The sequence below is a fragment of the Phalacrocorax aristotelis genome, chromosome 20, assembly GCF_949628215.1.
Source record: "Phalacrocorax aristotelis chromosome 20, bGulAri2.1, whole genome shotgun sequence".
NCBI classification, from domain to species: Eukaryota; Metazoa; Chordata; class Aves; order Suliformes; family Phalacrocoracidae; genus Phalacrocorax; species Phalacrocorax aristotelis.
This window is the reverse complement of record NC_134295.1, coordinates 8,413,332-8,440,128: the sequence shown is the minus strand read 5'-3', so window position 1 is coordinate 8,440,128 and position 26,797 is coordinate 8,413,332. Positions and strand designations below refer to the sequence as shown.

General features: G+C 47.0%; 2 protein-coding genes across 5 annotated transcripts in view; both read left to right on the top strand.

Moving 5' to 3' along the window:
* Positions 1-26,797, top strand: part of FHL3 (four and a half LIM domains 3) — a 177,640-nt gene that overhangs the window by 71,122 nt on the left and 79,721 nt on the right. For 2 of the 4 annotated variants that reach the window (XM_075114568.1, XM_075114559.1), the window contains exon 1: positions 12,512-12,517. The exons of the other annotated variants lie outside the window; for them this stretch is intronic. The gene's annotated coding sequence lies outside the window, so the exon portion shown is untranslated. Of the gene's footprint in view, positions 1-12,511; positions 12,518-26,797 lie in introns of those variants that run through there. 4 annotated transcript variants of the gene reach the window in all.
* LOC142066937 (uncharacterized) overlaps positions 1-26,797 on the top strand; it is a 328,175-nt gene that overhangs the window by 295,858 nt on the left and 5,520 nt on the right. The window contains exon 8 of the mRNA XM_075115069.1: positions 8,181-8,259. The gene's annotated coding sequence lies outside the window, so the exon portion shown is untranslated. The remainder of the gene's footprint in view (positions 1-8,180; positions 8,260-26,797) is intronic.

Genomic DNA, 26,797 nt, shown 5'->3' with positions numbered 1-26,797 from the left:
AGAAAAGGACAGACATCTAGGGCTTGAGGCTAGTTATGATGATTAACCATATTAGAGCAGCTTCCAGCCAGGACTGGATCCCCATTTCATAAGGGGCTTTATAACCTGGACTGCCAGTCTTAGCCCCAAAGTCTTACAGTTAAATACAAAACAAATTAATAAACATGTACCATACAACCAGTGCACCAGATCTGGTGAAATTAAGAGAACTTCTCATGTTCATTTTTTTTATGGAGGATCAAAGCCTTACAAGGTCCCCCTCTATACACAATATCCTTTGTAAGCCTGTGCTTCCAGGGCTTCACAAGCTAGCACTAGAAGTTCGTGTGGGTTGAAACTTGCTACGCAAGATCTTTGCCTGGGGGCCATTTGGTTTGATGTGTTTGACAAAATTTTAAAAGCTCCTACATTAACTGCGCCAAACAAATAGTTTCCTAGAGGCTGAGAAGGTTTTTGGAACTTCCTTGAGGGAAAATTCCCCGTTGGCAGAAATTCTATGAAAGCAAAAGCAACTCATGACATTGTAACCTACTGAAACATATATGGCTCTCAGATTTGTCTGTAACTGGTTTTTCTGTATTGTATATAACTCTTCTAGTATTGATATTAACTAGTATAATGGGAACCTGTAGGGCCGTCAAGAACGGTTTGTGAAGGAGACCACTTCAGTATCGTCTGAGAGCTCCTCTCAGAAACAAAAAGAGCCAGGCAACAGATCAAGACTGGGACAGCCTTCAGCTGCCCAAGCCTGTTTTAATACCCACTCATCCAAAAGAAAACACATAGGAGAGTAAGAGGGGGAACATTAACACACAAAGCATAAGTGGAGCAACAGGCAGGGAGTAATGGAAGAGCCAGTGCTTGCAGTGAGGGAGACTCTTCAAGGATAATGAAGTAGAACTGCCGTTTTTTTGGCTCCATGACCCAGTATTGTAGGTGGTCACCACGGTTGGCACTGTGATCGGTTGGTATGATGGATGTACTGCACAGTTTCCAAAGGGTGTGACTAAGGTGTGGAATTCAGCAGTGCTGAGCTCACACCTTCTGTCAGCTGCCAGAAGTGGGAGAGGCATCCTGGGACCTGTTCCCTCTAATTACTCTCCCTGGTCTTGACAAGTAAATGCATCCAGAATCCGAGAATGGGGGATGGAGGAATCTGTGGAACCCATAGCTCCACCAGCCAAACCTAACACTGAGGAGTGGTGTATCAGGAACACTTTCCCCATGAGACCAGCAGCCTGGATGAGTGGCCAAGAAATGTATGGGAGACAAGAACTAATCCTCTTTGAGAAGAACCTGTAATTTTCCCCCAGGAGAGAAACAGTGCTACAGCTGGAAGGACAGGGTAAGAGCAGCACTGCCTCCAGCTCTGTCTGAGCATACTGCAAATCTAGAACTTGCATGGGAACACTGAGGCTGAACATCACCATAACGTACACGATAGCATGTGCTCATCTGAAGAGAGAGTGGAGGAGGTAATGGTATAGCTCACAGTGATTTGGCTTTCCAAGAGTTATACCAATACCATGGGTATGCCCTGGGCAGAGGCAGGCTGTGGTAGTTGTACCAGGATCAGCAGCTAAAATTGAGGTGTAGCATAAAATTAAGCTCTTATAATAAAGTTGCACAGGTTGAATGAGGCTTTATCCTACTGTGTCGTTAGCAGTTGAATTGATACGTGAGCACAAGAGAGTCCTGTTCTATGTTCTTTACAGTGCTGCTTTGGTAAATATTTGTTTCCTCCCTCTTGTTTCTTCTGAGGGCTTGCAGTCTAATCCTGAGGTAGTCCTGAATGCTCCAGTTTTATATTGTCATGGGGTGATCTTATAAGTTCTCCTGTGGCAGAATGTGAGCCGTGTGTGCCACAAAGTATACCTGAGTATCAGAAAGCTGGCTGATCCTTCACGGAGCCAAAGGCATGCAGGAAAGTGTTAATATTCTTTGTCTCTTCTTTCCTCTTCTTCCTTCCAAATTCCTACCTGTTCTCACTGGGGAAGAGCTGAGCACAGTCTGGCCCAGACTGATTCCAGCGAGCACATGTCATGCCACTAGCACCTACACGTGTGAAATCCCCCTCTCATTCTTTCTGCAGAATACTCTTCCAGAACAGGGCCTGGGGCTGTCCCTTATGGTTCAGGCAGCAGCAGCCACTTAGCACAGGCGGTTGTAGTACTTCTCACCTGCCCAGCCTGCCTGACTTTTCCAGGCTTGCTAGTGCCTGTGGGAGATGAACTTGATCCTCCAGCTCTTCTTGCCGTTCACATGCTTCCTAGAGACTTGCTTTTGTATTAAAGTGCCTGAATCTGGTCTCAGGATTCAGGAAGGCAGCATGCCACTAATCATTATTGATAGCAATTACTGTAAATTAGGATGTACACCCAAATGACATCCAGCAATATAGGCTGAAGCAGATTAAAGATTAAAACAGTCATTTGATGAGGGAATAATAGGCATCCTATCCTTTCAGTAGAGAGCTGTTTCTGGCCTCTGCAATGTAGAGTACCTGCCCGACATTGTCACTGTTCTCTTCATTTACACTTGGACATGTTTCTGAGAAGCCACAACCTATTTAGACCCCCGTTCCTGTGAACGAGTAGTTTAAAATTGTTTCTTCCAAGGTTCATTATTTTGCACTTGTCTATACTAGTAGCTGATGGAGTTGTGTTGCAGAAGACTCACAGCTGGATATGACAGTCAGAACCAGATGTTCACACCCTAGGCCAGACACAGCTGTTTCTCTGTAGCTGGCAAGGGACGTAGAACAAGTAAATGCAGAGACAGCAAGCCTGAAAAAAATCTAAGGTAATCAGCCTGAATATGCCTGGAGATTTAGGCCATCTGGAAGATTGCCAGAGGGCTATTTATTCTGATGTCTACACCTGCTGAATGGGAATGCTTTGTGTGAACTCAAAGCTTTAAGTGATACTGTCTCTCGCCCTTTTTCAGCACTCCGCTCCCTCTAGGCAGTGTTGCTTGCTTGATAAATTGTGCTCTACAACTTAGGTTTGGTTTGGGGTTTTTTGGTGTGGGTGTTTTTTTTTAAAAAAAAAAAAAAAAGCCCCTAAAACTTACCTTGTGTCCTGGCTATTGGTGGGGGTAGAAGGAAAGTGCTGCAGCACTGGAGAATAGGAAGGGAACACAGTGTCATAGACTGCCCCTTGGAGGGTTAAAGTCTGTAGGCAGTGTAATCTGCTAGGGGTGTTGTGAGCCACTGGAACAATTTCCTTTGCCCCATTTACAGTGAATTAGGAGAAAAATTCCCATAAGCTTTTTACCTACTGTTCTGTGCACACTACACCTTCATTATCCCACAATGCCCCATCTGGCTCAGCCCTGCCAGCATGCAATCCTCTCTTCGCAGGCAGCACGAGCCTGCCTTGCTGTCATCTTGAAAGCTCTTGGGACTTCTATTTGACAAAAAATTTTGGTGTTGATAGTGTTGATGAGCATGCTCCTACAGTGATGAACATTTAGGATGACTTCTCAGGGCCAAGGCAGGATTTTTGGACAAACAAGACCAAAAGGATCAGAGAGAGAAGGACCACTATCTTAAAGTTGCTTACAGGGTAGAGGTCTCTCAGGAGATGCTGGTTCTCCCCAAGTTCCTGTGCTATTGTAAGGAAATGAGAACATCTCGCAGGTGAGAGCAGTTACCTTGAGAAGCGATGTCCACTGCTGCTATAGTAATCTCTTCTAAACGCACAAAAATCTGTCTTCTCTTGTATTTGATTTTTACCAATATTTTCCTGATCATTGTTCTGATGCATTCAGCATAATTCGCTGAGCAATCTTCTACTCTCACACACTTCGCAGCTATTAGCAACATAGATCTTGCCATCTCCCCAGCGTGTGCTGAGCAGTAACCCTGTTGTAGTTGACATGCAGCATATGCAGCTGCACTGATGATAATTGTGCCCACTGCTGTCAGTACTATCCGTGGTTCTCAGATGTGCAGCAAACAAGCATCATCTTCTTTACTCATGCACGTGACAGTTCTTCAAATGCTATTATTGTTCTCTACTGGTTTTGGTGGGGATAGAGTTAATTTTCTTCGTAGCAGCTCACATGGCGCTGCCTTTTGCATTTGTGATGGAAATAGTGTTGATAACACACTGAGGTTTTAGTTATTGCCAAATGGTGCTTACACAGACCCAAGGCCTTTTCTGCCTCTCTCACTGCTCCCAGCCCAGCAAGTGGGGTGGGGGTGGGAAGGAACACAGCTGGGTGTTTGACCGCAACTGACCAAGGAGAGATTCCATACCATGTGACATTGTGCTCTGCAATAAAAGCTGTGGGGAAGAAGAGGGAAGTTGCGGGACATTCAGAGTTATAGCGTTGGTCTTCCCAAGTCACGTTGCACATAACGGAGCCCTGCTTTCCTGGGGATGGCTGAACACCTGCCTGCCTGTGGGAAGTAGGGATTGAATTCCTTATTTTGCTTTATTTGCACATGCAGCTTTTTCTTTACTACTTAAACTGTCTTTATCTCAACCACGAGTTTTCACACTTTTACTCTTCCAATTCCCTCCCCATCCCACTGTGGGAGGAGAGACTGAGCAGCTGTGTGGGGCTGAGCTGCCTGCCAAGGTTAAACCACGACATGTCCCAAAGGCGATAGTCAATTCAGTGGATTATCTGAAAATGCAGCACAGTTCTCCCTCAGTTTCCCCACCATTGCTGAAGGATATAGGTGATTTCCTAACCTTATTCTTATGGAATATCTATTTCTTAACCTGACCTGGATAGTGGAAGAACTGATGTGTTATGCTGTGATGCTTTGCCAGAGGAAGAAGATACAGTTTTTCTTTGATTATTTGTTTAGTTTCCATTAGCAGATAGGTGAACTACAGAGAGTACTCAAGCTGACACTTTTGAAGGACACCAGATTTTAGAACAAATAAAAAGAGATCTACTGTGTGTTATAAGAAATAATCAATAATTAAAAGCCTTGTTAAAGTATTGCGGCAGAGTACTTCAGAAGAAAAGTAGTTATACTGCATTTCATGGTTAATTCAATGTCAATTAGCTGATTGTTAACTTCCCTCCAGCTAAATCTTGTTCAGCACAGAGAAGAGAAATCAAAAGCATTCTAGCTTTAACAAGCCTAGTGATTCAATCATTCATCTCTGCCCGCAGGCTCAAAATCAATGTCAACAGACGTTTCATTGCAATTTTATCGGCCATTTCTGCGTGTCACCGTTTTCTTGGCTGCCCTGATTGTCCCTGAAAACCGTCTGTGGGACTCGGAACCCATCCTGAGCGGCCGCCGAACGGGCCGCGATCGCTCCCGCCCGCCTCCCGGCTGGGCTCCCGCCAGCGCGGCCGTACCGCGCCCCGCCGCAGCCCCGCAGCACCGCGGACAGCGCCGGGCCGGGGGCGGGGCCGGGGCGGGGCCGCCCCGCCCCCTGCCCGCCGCGGGGAGGGCTGCGCTGCTGCCGCCCTCCTCTTCCTCAGGCACCGGCGGGCAGAAGCACCTTTCAGGGGGTGAACGTCTCTTAAAGCGCGACGGAACCCTGGGCGCTGGGGCGCGGAGTTTTTTCGACCTACACGTGCTTCAATTTCCCGTAGAAAATTGTCTCAAAAAATAACAGGTCACCAACAAAATTTATAAGTCATCGCAGGCGTTCCCATTTGCTTCACAATGACATCACCAATTGTGAGAATCACTTCTGTGGAAACTATCAAGAACGAGAGCTAGGCTGAAGCCTGAAGTCAGGTGCTAGTGGTGCTTGGGTCTTGTCTAGCTGTTAGGGAACTCGAACTGAAAACAGGCGGCTTTCTACCCGAAACCAGAGCCTCTGGCTGCTGCGCTCGTACTACAAGCGACACAGTATGGCATCTTACACTCAGCAATGGCACAGGAGTGGTGTTTCATACTTCTTGCTGATTCCAGACCTGGTCTGTGGCGCTTCAGCTTCACTCCTTTCTTACAGCAGTATGGACAATAGATCCACAATCATGTTTTTCATCTTCTGTGACTGACTGGGGGATTCCTCATCAAAGGAAACGTTGGTTTGGGCTTAGAAATCTGCCATTTTCATCTTTCAGCTGTACCGCAACAGTGTTATATATCTGGCATAAACCTTCTGGAAGCTTAAAATAATGCTGCAGCCTGGCCGGCTGCAAACGCTACAACATTGTCTTCTCTCTGTGTTGGCATTCTGTGCTATTAAGTAGTGTCAAGCCACAGCCAAGCCCTCAGTCCTACCTTTCAAGGTACTCTACCTAATCTGCAGCTCTGGGTTGCAGACCTCTGTTGTCTGCTCTTTAGGCCAAATGAAACCGTCCATCACAAGACAGAGCCACTGTCTGCACAGAAGTTTTTACTTTACGGTTTGGCTCACAGTTCTGCATGTTGCTTTCCAGGAGGCACAAACACATAGTGTATGTCTTGGAGCTCTCTGCACTGTTTGTCGCATCTCCTGCCTTTAGTCTGTGTGGTAGAATTCCTTCTGGAGCGTTGCATTATGGTTTTGCTCATTTGAATTCTGTCTGAAAAAACTGCTGTTTGTGACACCCACAGTATGATGTTCAGTAGTGCTGCCCGTTGTCTCGATTAAAAAATACAGTTGGCAAAACCAGTCTGTATCTGTGTGAGTCACCTACGTCTCTGGTTGGTATAACTCTCTTACTCCTTCATTCACTCACTCTGTCATGACTAATGGTCAGACAGGGTGTTTGTGGAAATGTGGATCTCTATGATATGCCTACCAAACTGCATCAGTTCATTCTAACAGGGCATATATGTGGATTACCAGAACTGGATCTGTATGAGTCTCTTCCCTGTTTTGGGGGTGTTGCCTAGGTTGGGGTTGGTTGGTTTTTGGGTTTTTATTTTGGGTTGGGTTTTTATTTTGGGGGGGGGGGGGGGGGGGGGGGGGTTAAAGTAACCTTTCGGCTCAGCTGTTTTGCCCCTCTGTTTTCCCCTCAGAACATAAGCTCATGGACAATACCATGGGTATCAGCTTTACCTGTGTGATGTATTTGAAAAATAAGTTCTAGCAATATTGTTACAGATGCTTAAATATGTGAAGACTATGGAATTACTACCCTTGAAATGACCCCTGATTTATGTTCAGATAGGGACCTGATTTTCAGTGCTATTTTAGATAATGTTTTAGACTTTAGATTTGTTTCTAACTCACAATGACCCAAAACAATGAATGCTTAGTTCCAGTTACTCTTGGCCTTGTCATTAGTTTTGTGGCTCTCTTAATACTTTTCACAGTAACCAGTAGCTGGCCACGAAGAAGGGGCTATGGCATGTTAGTGTGCTGCTCATTAATACAGTGAATTAATGTGGCTTTATAAGAAAGAGAAACTTTTATTCTCCCAGCTGGTATGTCTTTCTTCCCCATCGTTTTATGATTCATTCTGTTCCCCTGCCCCCGTGTTTGGTTCAAAACTGTTGTCATCAAACATCTACTAGGCAACGTAGCAAAAGCAGACCAAAGATAGGGTTGACATACTCGTAGCTCAGTTCAGAAATACCTTGGCTGTAAGAATCTGTATCAGAAGATGAGACAGACTTAACCTGAAAAAAAAAAATTATAGGCCCAGTAGGGTAGAACATACGTACTCTTAGTGTGTGCTATACTGACGCTTCTGAAAGACCTGGTTCACTTTTGGGGTCTGTGGCTTTCTGCCTACTTGCTTCAGGAACAGGGTGTACCAGCCTGGCACCTTGTGAGAATAGGGGAGCCACCGGTGTTCCCCAGACACATTAATTGGCTCTTCAGCCATTATCCTCGCTCACCTTGGACAAAATGACTTAGTGAAACAATGTGATCTAAATCTGCTCACCAAGATTAAGAGAAACCTGGCGTCTGTCCAGGCAGCATTTGGTCAGTGTTGCTACCCAGGTAAATGGGAACAAAGCCAACAAAACTGAGGTTATTTCCCCAGCTCAGAGATGTTTGCTAACACTGACACCACATCTGTGGATCAGGTAGAAGCTTTAGAAGTTCACTACTTTTGATAATGGGCAGGGGGCCCACTCTCTTGCTCCGGTTTGTGTTATGTTGTTGGGGAGGTATCTACAGAGAGGCAAAATAAAGTACAGGTCAAAACAGGCCCACGCTGATACACCGCTTGTGTCTGAAGAGCTGAATTCTGCAGCTGATCTTCTAACAGTTGGCTAGCACGGAATTTCTGATTCTCTTTTCTCAATTTTGCTGCAGGTTTGATGATCGCTTTTGTGATGCTTCTGTTTCAACGAGTCCCCTGATAACAGTGATACTGAGGAAAAGTCCCGTTCAGGTACCTGCTAATCAGAAGGTCCTTCATCACAGAACTAGTTTTCTCTACTTCTTCCTTTTCTTTTTTTATAAGAGAACAGATGCTTTCATTGCTGTTACAGTAAGGTAGAGCATTGTTGCTATAATACAGCTTTGCTTCCACGCTACTGTTCCATGCTGCCTTTCCTTTGCTTTTGGATGTTTTGCTTCACCCCCTCTTAGATGTCCCTGTCCTTTCTTCCCATGTGAGAGTCAGAGGTAAGCAGGTACCGTAAGAATTCTAGGGCAAGGAGGCTTTATGGCTTCGTAACGCATAATACGTAAATTCACATGCCAGTGTCTGACCCTTGAGTCAAATAGGAGTTCAGAATGGGAAATAGGGGAGAGAGGCCTCTGATTGCTTTGGTTGAAGAAAAATTCTCTGTTATAAAATTTGTGTAAAGTACATACAGCTAACATTAAAGGTCTAAGCTAAACCATGCTGCATGACATTAGGGATTAGAGCTAAAGCAAAGTTTCTGGCTCCTCCCACGGACCTATTTGGTTGGATAGCAGATTTCTTTCAGGCTACAAAAAGTCAAGTTCATGTGTTGTGCCGGGTCTCCAGTCACACAATAGATACGAACAAGGCCACTGGTATTCAGCCTTGCAGCCTGCATTTACAGCCGGGGGGAGGGGCTGGGGAGGACAACACAGACTGGACGTGAATCAGAGGTTGCTGTTTCCTCCTTAGATTGAAACAAGATGCATGACATGGCCCATCTCTCTGAAAACATGAACGCACGTTGTCAAGGTTGTAGCAGCAACAGTAACGGGACAGGGTTGTCGGGGGGCAGTAGCATGATCCGCGAGCAGAGGCAGTGGCAGGGGAAGAATATGACTTGACCACATACAGTTCTTGGGTTTTCGCTTCATGAAACGCTGGTCTTCCCTAGGTCATTTTGCAAACATTCCTTCACTCTAACAGTATTGCACCTTAGCTTGATCCTGTGAGCATATGACAGTTCCTTTGGTTTTTCTCATATTTGTTTTCCAGTGCAGCATCTCAGCTCAAACTGTGGCTGCGTGCTCTTTGTCAGGAGGTGCTTCTGGTGTTTATGAAACTGTGCAGACCCAGATGGCTGGGGCCCACAGGCGCCACCAGAATACCAGCAATACCAGCAAAGTTACCCAAGTTTCATTGCCAGAGTTCAGTTTCTCCTTGATTCTGTCTCAGAAACAGCTAAAATCAAGGCTTCTTTCAAGAGCTTATGATAAGAAAAAGCTGAAACTGCAACAGTGCAAAAAAATGAACACCAAAAGACTCCAAAATTCAAAAATGTTTCAACTCAGGAAGATACCACTCTTGCTGCTGTTGGTGGAACCAGCAGTTTTCCCTGACCTTGACAGCGCATTGGCCTCTCTGTGGGCACACAGCTGTATCTTCATGCAAATATATCAAAACAAGCATTTGTTTTTCTAGAATAAACCTTTAAAAAGAAAGAATCAGTCCCTTGTGGAAAGGCGTTCGTGTGAGCTAACAAGAGTCATCCTCTCTTTTCAGGTTCTAAGAAGGGGTGTTTTCAGTGCAGGAAGGTGATTCTTGTCTCCTAGGGTCTCTTTCTCCCAGGGCTGCAGAAACAACAGCCAGCTTCTTTTTAGCCTAAATTAGCTGAGGATAAAGAAAATTAAACACTCTGGGGAAAATTCTGAGGGAAACAAAAAGGGAGGAAGAAAAAATCTTCATCTGAAAAAAAACCTGAAGCTTTTAGAGTAAAATAATATTCTCCTATTTAGATTTTCCAATTTCTGGGACTTTTAGGCTAAAAAAAAAAAAAGATGCCTTTTTCCTATTAAAATTGCTTTCACTTTCCTGCAATGAGCAGAGTTCTGTTTCTAATGATGGAAGAAGTTGAGTGTAGCTGCTGAGTAGCTGGAGTGGGGATCCAACTATCAATGCGTCACTAGCTAAATGTGATTTGAGATGCAGTTTGCTTTTCTGTATCTCAGATCTCAGGGCTAAACCACAAACTGTACATGACACAACTAAATTAATATTTAAAAATAATTACTTGCTGCCTGAAGGTAAACAGAAAAAGGGTAAATAATTGATAGCAGTGGGACTGCCACACTGTAAGTCTGCTGAGCGTTTATGATGTGCTGTGAAGGTTCAAAGGGATTGCTCGTCTGCTGCCTCTGAAGGAGGGTTTTTGCTAATCATTCCAGGGCTTGTTTTGTCAGCCAGCAATGTTTTCAGAGTTTGAAGCATCAGAATAGAATGCCAGCTTAATTTAGGCGAATATCTAACTTAATTTACTAACTTTCCTTCCAAGATTTGCATTGTAAATGATAAGGTGATTTTCATATATATAATTTTTTTTTATCCCGTCAACATCTGAAGGGAAATTTCATGTGGTCTGGTGCCAAGAATGTAGAGTAACTTGCATTTAAGGAGTGCTTACATAACATGCCACCCTGTGACAATACCTGTCTGCCTTGATCGTTAGCAGCTCTTCATTCTGCAGTGGTAAATATCCCTCCTATGATAGCCCAACATCAGAATAACCAGTGTTCTAAGTGGCAGATGACCATAAAGAAAGGTCAGTGATTTCAAATTGATTCATTTTCCCCCGCAGTCAGAAAACTTCTTGTGCTGATTATTGCATTGATAATAAAAAGAAAAAAATGCTGCCTCCACACAGGACTGCACAGTTTTCTTGTGCTAAAGCAAAGGATAAGAAAATACACCGGCAATATATGCGGAGAGTCAATAGCTGCAGGTCTACAGTGTATTTAAATGAGGTGCCACACACATCTACAGGGCAGTGATCATTAAATAAAACTTTTTAAAAGAGAAGAAAAACCAAGCAGATGCTAGGATCTCTCAGCAACGCCAGCTGGGCCACGTGATCAAATGATTCCCAAAGTGTTATTTGCAGTACACATTTCACTCAGTGCTAGGGGTGGGAACATGGGTTCTTGTCTTTGTGCCCAGTCAGACCTTCAGCGATGGCCGCTACCTTAACACCTAGCACTGCCTCACGTTTTACTTTCATTGCTTGAAAAATGCAATCTAGGCTCTCATTCAGATTTGGCAAAAAAATCAAATGCTGTGCTAAGGTGTACAAACATGAGCGTCATTTGAAGACATGCAGTAATTCTTGCGCTCTTGAACAGCAGTAAGGCCTTAAGTGGACTCTGCCAGACGTCTTCCAGCTGATGTGCATCTGGAAGGGAACAGGAAGAATGACTAAATAGAAAACGCGATGTGCAAAGAGGGACTGACAAAAGTATGTTTTGTTCAGTCCAGAGGAGACAAATGGGAAATGGTAGAGCAGCCATCGTATGTGTAAAATGTTGCGGCAAAGAGGAGGGAGTGCTCTGCTCCCCCATATGTTTCTTATAATGGCTTAAACTGGGCTCTAGAGGGGGGAAAAAGGCAAATGGTTCGATGGTAGAGATAGGTCACTGCTAGAGCAGATTGCTGGGGGGGGCTGTGGAATCTCTGTCACTGGAGATTAACGACACGTCAAACAAACACTGTCTATAAGGGATAATTTTAAGAGTACCTCGGTCCTGTCTCTCTTCCAGCCCTGGCAGTCTAGAGCTTAATAATTGAGACGCAAAGAGGCTGAGCACCGAGTCTCAAGCGGGACAGGTGGGTCAGTGTATATCAGCTCCAAGCTCACTGTTTGTGTGAAGCGTGTTACGAGGGGTGAGGTTGCCAGTTTACATATTTTATAACTACTATCACAGTATTTGAATATTCCTGTATGTCCTGGCTCCATGGGCCCTTACTTACCTGAGAATCCCCATTCTCGCTGATAAAAGTAATACTATGTCTGATCCTCATGGTTTCAGAGAAAGGCCTAAAAGTGTGGCTGTCTCCAGCCAAGAGGCTCACAAGGCAGAAGGCAGCACATCTCTGATACGCTTTTGTTATATCACCGGTGGGGCAGGGAACTCCTGCTTTTCGAGCTTGGGGTTCCCAATGCAAGGAAAGGCAAAACAAAAAAAAAAAAAAGAAAAAAGAAAGAAACACAAAAAACCCACCCAAAAAAAGTCTACTCTGAACTCCGTTCCAACATTCAGGTCACCACCCTTCTGCTTGCTTCCCCACACCCAAGACCACACACTTGCACTTGCACCTCCAGGCATGCATGTCTGCCTGCCAACACAGAGGAGGTTACCGATCTCATCACAGTTCTGGTTATCTTTCAAAGGAAAACGTCCTAAAAGAAACCCCAAGAGCTCAGTGGTGCAACCCCACCCCCCCGCCGCAGAGTGCGGCCGCGCCGAGCTGCGCACAGGCTGTGGAAAGAAGCGCTTTTTGTCTTGTTGGGAAAGTGGCCAGTGGGTTTTAAAGGAAGAAGCAGCTAGAGGCAAGTCACTGCTGTTGAAGCGTTTGCTGCTTTAAGGGAAAGTGGAGCATTAAAACAGACTGGGGCATCTCTGGCCAGTACAAGAATCATAGAGGGAAATTAATGTTTCTTATCTTTCCCTGAGAAGTTATTTTATGTTATCTGCAGGAGTGTTTTATGAAACCCAGGCCTTTGTTTTCTTACCAGCTTGAGGAATAGGAAAATGGGGATTCTTTCTCGAACACTGAAGTGAGCAAGCACGGGACAGACCCAGGATCAAATCACAGTACCTGCTGATAGCCGGATGCCCACCCAGGTGCTCCAGCCCTTCTGCTCTCTCTGTGAGAACTTGATGTTCTGAGTGGGATGTCAGTTTTTTACCTTACTCATCTTTTCTGTTTGATGTCTCTACCAGAAAATAGCTAATAAGGCATTCAGAACTGCTACCGAGTCTAAACAGTAGTTCGGTCCACTTTTCCAACAACTGGCCCCGCCTGTGTTTCAAACACCCGTAACACGTATGAGGGACGAGGTTTGGCAGGTGCTGAACGAGCTAAAGCCTCCCCAGGTGCCAGGATACAATTTACATTTATTTCCTAATACATTTTACCTCCCACGTGGGCAGTGCTCCCCCAGTAAGAGCCACCCCGCTGTAGCTCCATCTTGTACAATTCTGTAGGTAGAGATAGATTCACCTGTAATGGGACAAGGGGACAGTGTCTAGAAGGGGATGTTTTCTTCTGCTGCTTAGCAGCAATGAGGAATGATTTTCTGAACCGTGCGCTTAGTACTGGGCAAGACTGATTCTTCCCATCCGATCAGCCTGCCTGGTGGTGAAGGAAGGGCCTGGAAGGATCGCTTTGTTGTAAGTAGGTCTTGAACACAGGGACACTTTTTAACATTTCCATCAACTGCTGAAACAATTTCTGCAAAAGATTTCAGTCTGAAGTAGTAAGGTGACGTTTTTGTTCTTCTCCAGCTCATAAACAGAGATGTTTAAAATCCAGTCTTTTCTAGGAACTCGCTCTCAATGCTGTATAGAAGGCGGCCTTTTATAAGGGATGTGCTCACTCACGGTAAATATTACAGACAGAGGAAACGATGCTTTTAAAAAAAAAAGGGGAGGGGGGAGTTTTGCCAAAAGCATTAGGCTTTTAAAAAAAACTGCTCCATTTTGCAGAACTGGTAACATTTCAGTCAAAAAATAAAATCTCAGGAAATAGCTACTGGTCAGAACACTGCACTGTTTTGTCTTTAACAGGGAATAAACTGGCATTTCTACAGTGAGTGGTATTGCTAATGCAAATTTTGTTTGACTAGATGTCTGCCAGGGTAGTAATTTGGTGTATTATGAGGTTAGTCCTGTAGAAAGGACAGTAGTGAAATAGCTATGGAGGGCTGATTGACTCAAAAACTAAAAGCTGTCACCTTGAAGAGAACTTGCCCTGAAAACACTGAGGAGGTGTATGCCAGTGGCTGTGAAGCCAGCCGTCCCAGTTAAGCGTCCCAGAGAATGCAGTAATACATGCAATAAAGAGATTTTACTAGTGAAATACCCACTTGTGAACTGTTCATGGGTATAAGAAAAATGGATCTGAGGTCTTGCCACCTGAATTCCCTTCCTCTCCCTCGGCAGGTTATCAGCATGAAAACAGGAAATGAATGGGACACCATTAATAAAACATGAAGCCTTCGTGTTCAGGCTCTGTGCTCCGCCATTCAAGTATAGAAGACACTGTGTGAGAAGGAAACAGAGGAGACAAATCCATAAGTTCATTTACTCTTTTTAACTACACAGCAAACTTTGGCTCAGACTTGGAACTAAACCTTTCTTTTCTTCCCCTGAATTTATTTAAAAGCCTTTAAACTCTCATACCGAAATCCTGAAGGATTGTTACTGAGCTGTGAGTAGTTTTTCAGAACATAAAAGATTCCCCTAATAGATTTCACCAATAATTAGATATTGCCAATATTGCTTTTTTACTCAAAAGCGTCTTTCACTAAGATGTAAATTTTTAGATCTTGTTCTCGCACATTTGCTTTTGGAGCGGTTTACATGGTGCAGATTTTTTTCGCTGTGATAGATGCCCTTTTTGTGAAAGTTGCTTATGCTTGTGATTTTAGGAATGTCCCAAGATGCGTACCTTGCTCTCTTTTGGGGGCTCATTTTGCCTGTCTCATAAAAATGTTGTTTTCCACCAAAGAACACAGGATTAGCCTCAAAGAATAGAGATCTATATGAAGTAGACTAAAAGACCCCACCACCAGCAGCACCAACACCTTTTCTGTCTATTTTAAAACCATCCCATGAAAGCTTATGGTCACAGCAGTATGCAACCCAAGGATGAGAACCTGCAAACCTGTTATGAAAAAGTCATGGGAACAGAAGTAGAAGACCCAGTTCAGCCAGACAAAGAGGCCTTCTGCAGCTATAATAAAGGCTTGTTGTGCTCTATGGGGGAGTTTAATTGCAAAATACTTAGCATAGGTGAATCATAAGGAGCCTAACCATAGGAAGAGGTTAACCACAGTTATAGGAAAGATTCATCTGAGGCTACAATAAACAAGTTCTTGGTGGGAAGAAACCAGAAGACTCTCCTCAGCTGTGGACAGGCCCACTCCTGAAACTCAAAGGTTGAGTTGTGAGACCAAAGCAGGAACTCTCCTCCCGACCTTAGATAGTTCTTTTAGAGAATAGCCGAGTACAAGGTCAGGTGGAAAGATAAGGTGTTTATTGTTAGTGGGAATTTTTGTCAGGCTGCTGTGGCTGGAACTACCAGTTCATCTCCTGTGGGAGACAGCACTTCACAGTAAGGTCTACCACAACTCTAAGTGTAACCTGGGGATTATTAGGACTTCCATATTTTTGAACAAACTGATATATTCTCACTGTTCAATAAACGTGGAGGCACTGATTCCTGCACCCTGCCAGGAGCAAGAGGCTCCAGTGTCATAGAGATTTTAGGCCAGGTTCAAATTCCTTTAATTATTTCTGTTTAGTCTCCTTCGAGAGAACCTGTTTGCTGGATGTGTGTCTTGCTTAATTCCTGAAATGCAGAAGCAAAACCTCAAACTGGGTGAGAAACCTGGACAGTGAGACAGCGCACATTCGGCAAAGTTACAAATTCAGTGTTACAGTTCAGCTCAATTAAACATAATGTTCTTGGCTGCCATCTACAAGTTTGATGATAGGAAATTGGATTTGACTCATTACAATACAAAGGGGCAGTTTGGTAAATGTACGTTTTCAGCCAAAATCATTAGTCAACTACAGAGTAGGATTATGTTTTCATTGATGTTTACGTTACCATTTGGTTTACTTGTCTTTGCTGTCTGGCTCCGTCCATAAAAAGTGCAGCCAAGCTCTAATTCTCAACTCTTTGAAGTTATTCAGTCTCATGAGAGATATGCCAGACAATTCATTGGATAATATTCAAAGTATTAGTGAGGCTAATTCTAATTGCACAGAAGGTTCTATGTTAACATTTCTGTTTTAACACCTTTTTTTGTTACTTGGCGTTAAGGTCACATGAATTGTTTTTCTACATGATGGCATTTCTGTTGTCAGAATGTCTAAATATGAAATATTAGAATTACTTTACCGTCAGTTCTTGTGCCAAAGAACCGATATTCTTTTGGTCGTGTCAGAATGTTTTTGGAAAAATTCTGAGCCCTCAGAATGTCAATCTGAAAAAAAAATGTTGAAACCGTTCTTTTCCCTCAGAAGGATTTGTCTGAAAATGCCCATTTCTAGTGTTCCCACCCAGCTCTAGCCAGTACTTAGACCGTGGGCCACGGCAGCACTTGAAGACAGCCGAGATGCTCAGGATAGTCCCTGGGGGTGCTGCGCACAGCGCAGGCGCTGGAACCCGCGAGGCAGCCCTGCTCTGGGGCACACACACGCCAGGGGCTGCGCAGCCCGCAGGCGTCAGGGTTGGGGGGGGGATGCCCCTGGAACAGGCTCAGGTAGAGCCACAGCGCCAGGCACGACCTTCCGAGAAAACCTGGTAAATGGGCCCGTCCTCTCTGCGGGCCTGCGGACGGGTACGCGAGTCCCGGTGCCCTCTTACCGCTGACTCTCGCATGCCTTCCCGGTCTTGCCCTCCGGGGAGAAATAGCACCTAGGAAATGAGAGAGAGAGATGAAACGGGAAATGTTGGAGGCAGAGAAGCGCTGCTCTGAAAAACCTCTTTTGGACAAATCCTTCCTATCCAGGAACCACCTTCCGTTTGCGTTTTGAGGTTCTTGGGAATAGAAATTGGGAAATTCTGTGAACAGTGAAGAGTAACGCAGCTGAAACCTTGCTGTTTGGGATCAGCTGAGTGGGAGTCGCAGCGAACGTGATCAATTGAGTGGAAGTCTAACTGGATGTGTTCGTGGAGAGGTGCCTTAAAATGATTGCGGGGTTGTGGGGCTAAGCATGATTTATTGAGAGTAACTGAGTATTCAGTACTGGAGTAGGAACAGGAGTCACTTAACTTAGATTAAAATACAACAGGACCTGGTGCTGGCTGCAAATACATTTTTCCTGGAAAAAGAGAGAGTTAGAAATAGCCTTCGTTATCCTTTTAGAGTGTTTTTATAAATAACACATCTGTTCTTTTTGAAATACTAGTATGTTAAATGTCCAAACAGTTCTTGCTGAAAATGATGCCTCTGTTAAATTACCAGTGCCCGCTCATTTTCCAGGCAGAGGTACAAGGTACCCAGGGCCATTTGGAAAGCACTAGCAGGTGACTAACGGGCAGGGAAGGCTGGGAAAGACCACTCGGTCCTGCCAAAGGGTCTGAGCCAGGCCCTTTTGCTGCAGTCATTCATTGCAACTTTCCTGCTAACACTGCATCTGATTTCCTTTTAAGTATTTCCTCTGACTAATTTTTTAGCCTCTCCCTGTAGGAGTCTGGGTTATGCCAGTCTTTTTTTTTTGGCCTTTTTTTTTTTTTTTTTTTTTTTTTTTTTTTTTTTTTTTTTTTGCATCTAGTCTGAACTTTTCCTTCCCTTGCTCCAGGTCAGTGCTTCTCATGGTGTCTCCCGCCCCTCCCTCTCCTCATCCTGCTGCTCATTCACATTAACTGCAAGATAATTAGAGACTGATCCTGTCCCCTGAGTCTTTGTTTCTCCAGACTAGGGCTTAAATGCTACCCTCCTGCAGCAAACCCCACTGAGATCCTCAGGTTTGGTCCTTTTGGGGCTGCTTTTGCTGTTGTATCTAGTTCTCAGCACAAAGTTCTTTGATATTGTAATGTTGTAATGGCAGGAGACCCTGGTTAAGCAAAAACAGAACCGGCCCTCCCTCCCTCCCTCTGGGGGTTGGGGGTTGGGGGTTATTAACAGAGCTTTGCTCAGCTGAGCAACATGGAACCGCCAGGTCTCTGCCCGCATTCCTGTCTTGCAGCTTCAAAATTCTCGTACTTCTTAAAAAAGCAGGAACAAGGCAGCTTGTGTGGTGCCAGCAGATCCTCATCCTGGCATGGCTGCTGATCTTTTGAAGTTAGAGGCTCAGAAAATCCTGCCGTCCATCTCTGTTTCCCAAGAGGAACAGGTCTGGGAACCAGATTCTCTGTGGGGTCAGCTCGCACCCCACTCCTGGCTTGGCAAAGCCAGCTCCAAGGGGCAGGCACTCTCCTGGCGCCCGTGCCCATCAGGGAATCCTTGCTGTGAGCCCAGCCCCCTGCCTGCTTGCCTGCCAGCCTCCAACCCTGCTCTGCCCTAGGGAGACTTTTTTGCTTAGTGTTACCTGCTTTCGGTTCATTGTGCAGCATTGTATCAACTGTTTAATTCTGTCACCTGCAAAATCAGTGTCTTGAGTGAAGAAGTCTTTTGGACTTGCTTGGTGCAACCTACCTTTAACAAGCCCCTGTTACACAGTAGTTGTTAGACCTTTTTCCCAGGTGTTTCACACCACTGTGTTGTGCGGAGCTGATACCAGGTTGAATGGTTTGCAATTTCTTGCTTCTCCTTTTCCTGATCATCCCGACAAGCAGAAAAATTGCTTCATGTGCTCACTGCAAACCCCCCAAAACTCGTGCTGGGCTGTTCCCAGTGCTGGGAATCCTGCCAGAGCTTCATCCCCGTCCTGCGCTCGTCTCTTTGGTACGTGGACTGCTCTTTAAGTCACATTGACAAAAGGCACCAGATCTGTGACGCTCCTATGCCCTGGAGCAGGGACAGGCAGCAGTATCGGAGCCAGACAGAGAGTTTGGTGCTTCAGAACCAGGTCTTGTTGGTTTGGGATCTTTCCACTTGAAGGCTTCTGGCACGTTAAGAGCCCTCCCCTGAGTTTTTCATCCTCTTTCAAGCTGCTGTAATAAACCTCTTTTTCAGTTGGCTCGGCTAGTAGTCTGTGGTGGGTCTCGTGGGTTGTGCACACGCGTGCCCTGGGACCCGGACGGAGCGTCACCAAACTCATCGCACACGCTGCAGCGCAGCTGCTGGCCCACAGCGCTGCGGGGCTGCGTGACCTGGCAGCGGTGTCGGAGTGACCGAAAGCTTCGTGTCACATAGGCAACCTGCGGTGCACCCTGCTTTGCTGGAATTACGGCTCAGTGCAGCACCGGGCGTTTGTCTCCAGCAAATCAGGAGGTGCAGCACGGCTCAGGAGCGCGTTTTATGTTGCGCGCAGCATAGACTGGGTGCAGTCCAAGGCTTCCACATCTGCAGCTGTAGCATAACCAAGGAAGGAAATCCAGGAGGCTGCATCTCCCTGAACAACAGCACCACTTACAGCTTGGTCTCAGATGCCAGCCTGGGGCTGGAGCCACAGAGCAGCAGCCTGCCAGCACCAGGGAGAAGGCTGGCATCTGCTGTTTTCCGTGTGCCTCAGGATTAGTCCACAACAGCTGAGCATGTCCAGATCCTCCTCGGTGGTATCTGTGCTGACAATGGTCTCTGCTCGGTGGCTCTTCCTGCCTGGGGGTGCCTGCGGCGTTCAGCTCAGCCGGGTGCCTCTGCCCTGGACAGAGGCTGAACAGCGGAGCAATGATTTGAGCTGCTGCTTAAAAACATCTCCTTGCACAGCTTCTACCTGCTGCAACAAAGAAGGTGGCTAACCAACAGGAGAAAACATCATTGCTGTGTCTTGCTTTGCCATGGCCTAGGACAGCGGCCTGCCAGACAGTTACCTGGGCATAATTTCTGGCATGAGCTTGAGATGGCTGGAACTGAGGGTCAGACTTCACCCGTTTCCAGGCAATCCTGGTAGCAGAAAGTATCTGAAAAATCCCACAGACTCACACCCAATTTTCAAGGCCAGCATTTCTCCCAGCATACACAACCCTGCCCAGGAGGCTAGCAGGGTTACATTATCTGGAGTTTGAATCTGGACATGAGGAGGCAGGTGCTGGAGAAAACAGGCAGGCACATGAGCAGTCAAAGGCAAGAGCAAGCGTTTCAGGTCTGCACACTCAGCACATTGCATCCCATCCAAGCAGAGCTGGGGATGTTGAAGAAGTGAGACAGGGAACAACCAGGGATGCGTTGCAGGGCTTCTGCCAGACGGAGCACCAGGCATAAGGCAACGTCGGTGCTCTGTGAGACGGGAAGGGAACCGCTTACAGTGAGATTCAACGATCAAGAGTAAAATTATAGTGGAAAAAACCCAAAGCATATTGGGCTGCAGCTCCTGAGGGCTGTGACGAGAGATCCTCTGGCCCCTCGAGATACTTGCACCATTACCGGAAATGCACGAGTCTCGACAGACGAGCATGAGGGAAGGTGGTCGTGCCTGGAGTGGGTGTCCGCAGCGGGCACTGCCGGGCCGGGCGCTCGGGGCAGTCCCTCGCAGCGCTGCTTTTGTGATTGGTGTTGCTCTAACTTACCTGCTTGACAGGACTGTGTAGGGCAGAGCACGAAGCTGGAGGCCTGCAGTGCCGGGCGTGCCGATACCAAGAGCTGCCTTGGCTCGTTTAGCGTGACCCTCAGTGGCCGCAGGGAGAGGTGCCCACCCCTCCTGGGGGCCAGTGGCTGCTGGAAAATGGCTGCTGCCGGCAGGGAAGGCAGAGGGGATGCAGGCAACACGGGCGGCTGTGCCAAGGGGGGAGCACCCCGCACCAGACCCCGCACCACCGTCCCTGTGGGATGCCCAGCCGCAGCCAGTGCCTGGAGAGCTGGCGCCGGGGTTAGCACCCTGTGGGCCTTTGCTTGTATGTGAGCGTTAATCCTCCAGATTAACGTTAATTTCAGCAAAGAGAAAGCTGATACCATTTCAATGGAGGTTTTAAGGGTTGCCCGGCACTGGGAAGGGGCTTAGGCCAGGACTGGGTAAACGTCAGCTGAGCAGCAGCGGGACAGTGCCTGTGCTGGGAAACACTGGGATCACAAAGCTTTTAATAGTCTTTCAGTCTCTGCAAGGCCTTAAAATCAATCAGAGGATTAACTAAGCAAAGCTGCTTTATGATACATGATCCAGCTTTGTGCAATTGGATCTAACTTTGCTTAGGCCCTCCTTTGTGACTGGGGTTGCTAATGTGCCGCCTGCAGCCTAGGAACCTTGCGGTGGGACGGCAGCAGCCTGAGGAGCAGGGGAAGCCCTCCCTCGGGCGGCCTGGAGGAGGGGGGTCCCACCGCCGCGGCCATCACCCGCTCAGCAGGGATGCCAGAGAAGCAGCAGCGCGGCGCTGCTCGTGCACACCAGTCACTTCCCTGCCACTGGCGTCTTCTCTTAATTCAGCATTTCTCCTTGCAGAAGCTCTCCAAAGGTAAGCCACTGACTCCTTCTCACCAGCTTCTGTGACGCCTTCTTCCAAGGAACAGGTGTATGTTGCACCTTCCCTTTTCTCTTAATGGTAGCAGCTCCTGGACATGGGTGTTCGTGTTGGAGCTGAAGCCTGGGAGCAGATACACCCTTCTCCAGCCTCATCCTCAAAGGACCACTTCTGAGATGTCACCAGGGAGGGACACGATGAGTCTCCCTTAAACACACAGTCTGGCTCCTGACAGATCAATACATTAATTTGTTTGATGACAACAGGAGCAATCCGCCCAGCCGACACCAGGCAGCATCTCTGTTTCAAATGAGGTGTAGGAGTGTGTGTTTAGCTTTTCCCAAAGCAGTTTGCTTTCTCTCAGGCTGAGAGTTACTCCTAGTGACAACGTGTGCATGAGAACGCTGTCAGGTCCCTGGCGGGAGCCTGAATCCCCCCCAAACACGCTGTGGCTGCGCAGCACGGGCAGGTCTGGATGTTTCCATTGTACCTGCTAAGCGCTCATAGTGCTGAAGTGATGTGAGGAATAGTGAAGTATCCCCTCCAGAACCGAGCAATCTCTTTTCTGGCAAAACTCTCCTCTGCCCCCTTTTTCCAGAGTCGCTTCTGCAGTCTGGGGCCAGGTCGGCTGGGTCCAGTGATGGTCGTGATGCAACATAACACGAAGTGATGCCTGGCTGCTGAATTACCCTGCTCTCCGGTATCTGCGCTGACTTGCAAGCCTCACAGCTTTAGGCCTGTCAGCCACCAGGAGTTCATCTATGCAAATGTGCTACAAGAAAATGAGGTCTATAAATAATAGACACCTTGGGCCTGCACGTCGGTACAAGGTAATCCATTGTCATGCTTGAAATGTATCCGGTTATATTTCATGCTTCTGTGTGAAAGTTAGAAGGAAAGAAAAGTACCCAGGACAAAACCCAACCTTTACTCACCCTCTGACCTAAAAAAAGAGCGGAGGGGAAATGTTTCTTGGCTGAAACTGAGACTGGTCTGCCGGGAAGCCAGCCCTTGGACTTCACTCTCTGCTAAGGGGTGCTGTAAGACACTCCTGCTTCTTCTGCCTCCTTTGCAGTGGTTGCCTCCCTCCCCTCTAGTTTTTTTTTTTTGGAACGAATGTAAGAAAGCTTATTTATACCATTTTTCCAGCAACGGGCTACTTCAGATGTTAACAAAACCCAAGCTGTTCCTAGGTCGTACTGCCTTTAAATCTTTCTAAACTGAATGTATTCCCTTACAGCAGTCTCAGCTCTTGGGAGGCACTCCTTTCCCGACTGCTGCTTTGGGTGGCCCAGTGTTCTTGGGAACACAGGGCACAGAAATCAGGTGAAATTATTTCATTATCTTCCTATCCTAGTTGTGAAAGCTTTTATATACCTGGAAAATATTCAGAAATGTGCAACAAGGCTAATCAAGGGTATAGAATAGCATCCGTAGGAGGCACAGCTCCATAGACTGTGATTCCTCAGCCTGGAGAGAGGTGACTGCGGGACGAAATGATAGCAGTCACTGAAATCGTGAGTCGCATGAAGAAGTCACCCAGAGGTGATTTGCTCACTGGCTCTGGTTCTTCAAACAGGAGAAGGTGGTTCTTTGCACAGAATGTTATTAGTCTGCAGAGATCTTTGCTGCAGAATGTTGTGGATGCTGAAGGTTTACATAAATTTAAAAAAAATAAACTGGACAAAGTCATGGAAGGAAAAGAAAACCAACCTAACAGCTATTGAATAACAAACCTCACTTCTGTCATGGGAAATCTCTGCAAACTGTCAGGCTCTGGGAGAGCGTTCTGGAGAGGCATTGCTGCAAGCCTTGTGCTGTCCTGGCAGTCTTCCCTGCGCCTCTGTTGCTGGACAGGGTATCTTTGCTCTGACCTCCTATAGGCATTTGATGTTATGTTCCTATGCTTCTCTTCCCCATCACCTTTTTCTAAAACTCACAGATTTAGTGTTACAATTAAGTTCTGCACTGAATATATTTTTGCTTTGAGAAGCGTCCAAACAATTCTTTGTGAAAGCGCCTTCTGGCTGCCTGTTCAGCATTCTGAAAAGGACAAACCTTTAGATCGGCTGGCAAGTCATATAAATAGTAAGTATATGGTTCTCAGAATTGAAGTTTCCCTGGGAAGCCTGAATCTCTAGTTCTGTAACGGCTTGGTTATCAAACAGATGATTTACATCTTATTAGGTATTTCCATCTGTTGATAGAAAAATGCTCTATTGCGTAATGTTCCTTTTGCTCCTGATTCAGTTCTCACTGTTTCCAGAAGTGCTTTTGGGCCTGCAGACCAGCCTGTTTAATGACCTCAGAGCCAGTGGCACTTTGGGGTGCTCAGTCTGGTGGGCGAGCAGGGAAGGCCAGCAGCGAGGGCCTCAGCAGCGCTGCCCGTGGGCCCCTGCCAGCAGGCTCCCGGCTGCGTGCCCTAAGGACAGCCTCTGCCTGCGGCTCTGCCCGCGGCTGCGGCTCCCGAGCACCCCCCCGGGGCTCGGTGCCCGCTGGGCTTGCTGCCGCCCTCTTCTGAGAATGTATTTTTCCAAGCTTGGATGCAAATCTCAGTCGCTGCTTTTTCAGTATTTGACCAAAGCATTTGACCAAAGTTTGTTCGCTTTTGGTCAAGCTTGTTCGAGGGACAGATTCTGTCCTTATTGCAGTTGCAGGGGAGCTTTGCGGTCCAGTTGCCCGCAGGTGTTCAAACCTGCAGCCGCCAGAGGAGAAGGACAGTGCCTGCAAACCGCTGTGCGCTTCCCTGTTGCTCTCCTTTTGTGTCCGATCCACTTTGCCAGTCTGTTTGTGGACTGCTCTGCTTCTGGAGGATGAACTGAAAAACTAGCTGTGCCAATAGTAATGCATTTGTTTGTTGATACAAATTCGCATCTCCAAAGAACCCCGAGAACTTTAATTACTCCAAAGTATCCCAGAATGCATTGCTTTGTAGCAGTCACTGGGAATATATTATCCTTACATGTAAAACAAAGAACCTGGAGACTGTATTCAACAGGCAAGCAAAACAGGGAATATTTTAATCAGCAAAATGAGGGGAGAGTGTTGAGATGAGCGAAGAGAGGAGGGAAATACTGGGCTCAATGCCTGATTCCTAATCCCTAAACTGTCTTACTATAGTATTGTGAAAGCCAGGAGGAATAAACCTAATACCACAGCTTCTTGCCATCAAAACACTATGTATTAGTACAGTACTGCTAAGGTAATTAATCAAATCAGACTCAGTCCAGTGCTGAAAAGGATTTCTTCCCCTAGGGATAGGCAGATGTCTCAATCTAATTATACAAGTTATTTAATCAGTACCAGAGGTTGGGTATCTAATGAAAATACTACCTAATGTGGGGGAAAGAAGTTGTAGCTCTGAAGCAGTGCAAGCAGAGGAGGGATACAAGCTTTCAAACCGGTGCAGTTTCTGATGTTCTTGTGCCTTATTTCTATACATGACTTTAAGTGAGATCTCAGGATAGGAATTTGAAAAAAAAAAATCACTTGTGAAAAGAACGCATTCTAGCAAAAGTGTGTTTCACTGGCTGGTGTGGAAAGAAAACTCTCCTCTAAACGTCATCAGTGCTTCACCCACCCAGTGCTGACAGAGGAGCAAACAGCTGTGTTTTGTCTGAGGAAGCTGGTAGCTCTCTGTGTTACTGTTTTGTTAGCCTTGCTTCACCTAGGTAGGAACCGTAGCAGATGCCTGAAACCTGCCAGTGGTTCTCTGTGTGTGTAGCTGATGGTGGGCGTGCAGCTGTTAACAACTGGAAAGCACACGCTCTGCGGGCTTGCACGGGGGGTGCTCACTGTGTCCTCAGGATGGGAAGGGCCCCTGAACCTATGATTCTTGTCATATATAGGTGTCTGAAAAGCAAGTGGCGAATCACTCCCACTGGGAAGGCTGTGGTGTTATCACAGGAGCCAGCGCGTGGGCTTACTGAACAGTCCCAGGATGGGGCACATGCATGCTGCAGCCCCGGGAGGACAGAGGAGCTGAATTCCTTGAATTATAATGGCAGGTACTCCTGACAGTTGTCAGTAGCTTAGCTGCATGCGAGGACCTCTCCCATGGGCTTGGAGGTAGCTGCTCGCAGGTGGAGCCACGCAGTCTCCGCGGAGGGGCACAGGGCTCCGGGCGGGACCACCCCTCTGTGCTGGCAGTGCTCACCCCAGGCTCCTGCCCGTCTCTCTCGTTTTAGCGTGTGCCATAGATGAGGGGCTTCTCTCCTGGTTCCTCCCCGACAGCTTTGTCTGCATGTGCCCCACTGCAGCCCAGTTCCCAGTGCTGGCCACGGCACGCCGCTCCTCTCGCCTTGCCAGCCCCCTCCGTGTTGGGCCAGGCTCCGTTTTGGCCAGCAGGGCCGTGTTGCCTGGTGATGCGCTTCTGGCTGTCCCACCTCGATAAGCTGCTGGAGCTGCACGCACCCATGGGGGAGTCGGGCGGGAGCACCAGCCCTGGCTGCTCTAACTGGCTTCTGGCGTGTGTGCGCACATGCGTTGCCGGTAATGCCGAGTCGTCCTGAGCGGTCGCTGATGGGCAAGGAGTTAAAATGTACAGCTGCGCGGCCAACCAGTCGCTGCCTTGGAAGCTTCGTGACTGGAAGAGTGCGGGCAGCACCCACAAAGTTAGGGTTCTGCCCTTTTTTTACCTCCCCTTCTTTCTCCCTCATCTCTACCAGCCCGTTTCGGCAGACTTGGTCCCAATAGCCTGCGGGCGGGCGTGGGGAGGCTGCTGCTCCACACCCCAGCGCTGAGCACTCGCGGGCTGCTCTTGGACAGGCAAGAGCCCAGCTGCTGCCCCTCGCTGGGGTCCCCCTGGCACCGCCCTCAACCAGAGGCTCCCAGCCTTTGCAGGACCGCAGGGTCACGCAGGTGCCCAGCAATCCACGCCTGTGTGCATCTGCACCCACGACACACCCGTGGTGCCACCAGGGTTGTGTGGGCACGAGTCCCCCCGAGCACGAGCAACGGGAGCCTGTGCAGCTCCAGGCTGGGGACTCGTGGCAGACATTGCCCTCTCCCAGAGAGAAAGGGAGAAAAGAGGAACACCACATGCAGCACAGCCACGTATTTTACTTTCAGTTAAGTGAAAGTCGGGAAAGATCTGAAAGGCTTTGGGTTTGCTGGCCACCTGAGCTTGTCAGGTTACGCTTGGTTTTATGCTGCCACCTGCAAAGTTGTCCTTCTGCCCTTCTGATGCAATAAGAGTTTAAAGTAATAGCTTATGATCAATTGATTAAGCGAGGACAGAGGGAAAATGCTATTCAGCTGAAGATCTTCTTCAGTTATTTAAACTGACATCAATTTTTCTTGTTTAGTTTCAATGAATCTTAACCTGGTATTTCTTCCAGTTTAAATGAGCATGTGTGTTTTCTCTGCTGTGTATACGTATGAAGTGACATGCACATCTAGGAAAAAGAGGCAATCTTCACACACGTTCTTCGTTCTGAAGCGTAGGGCATCCGTTTGTAACAGCTCAACTGAAGAAATATGGCATTTCTGAACATGTAGTTGTAGACAAATGGGTTGT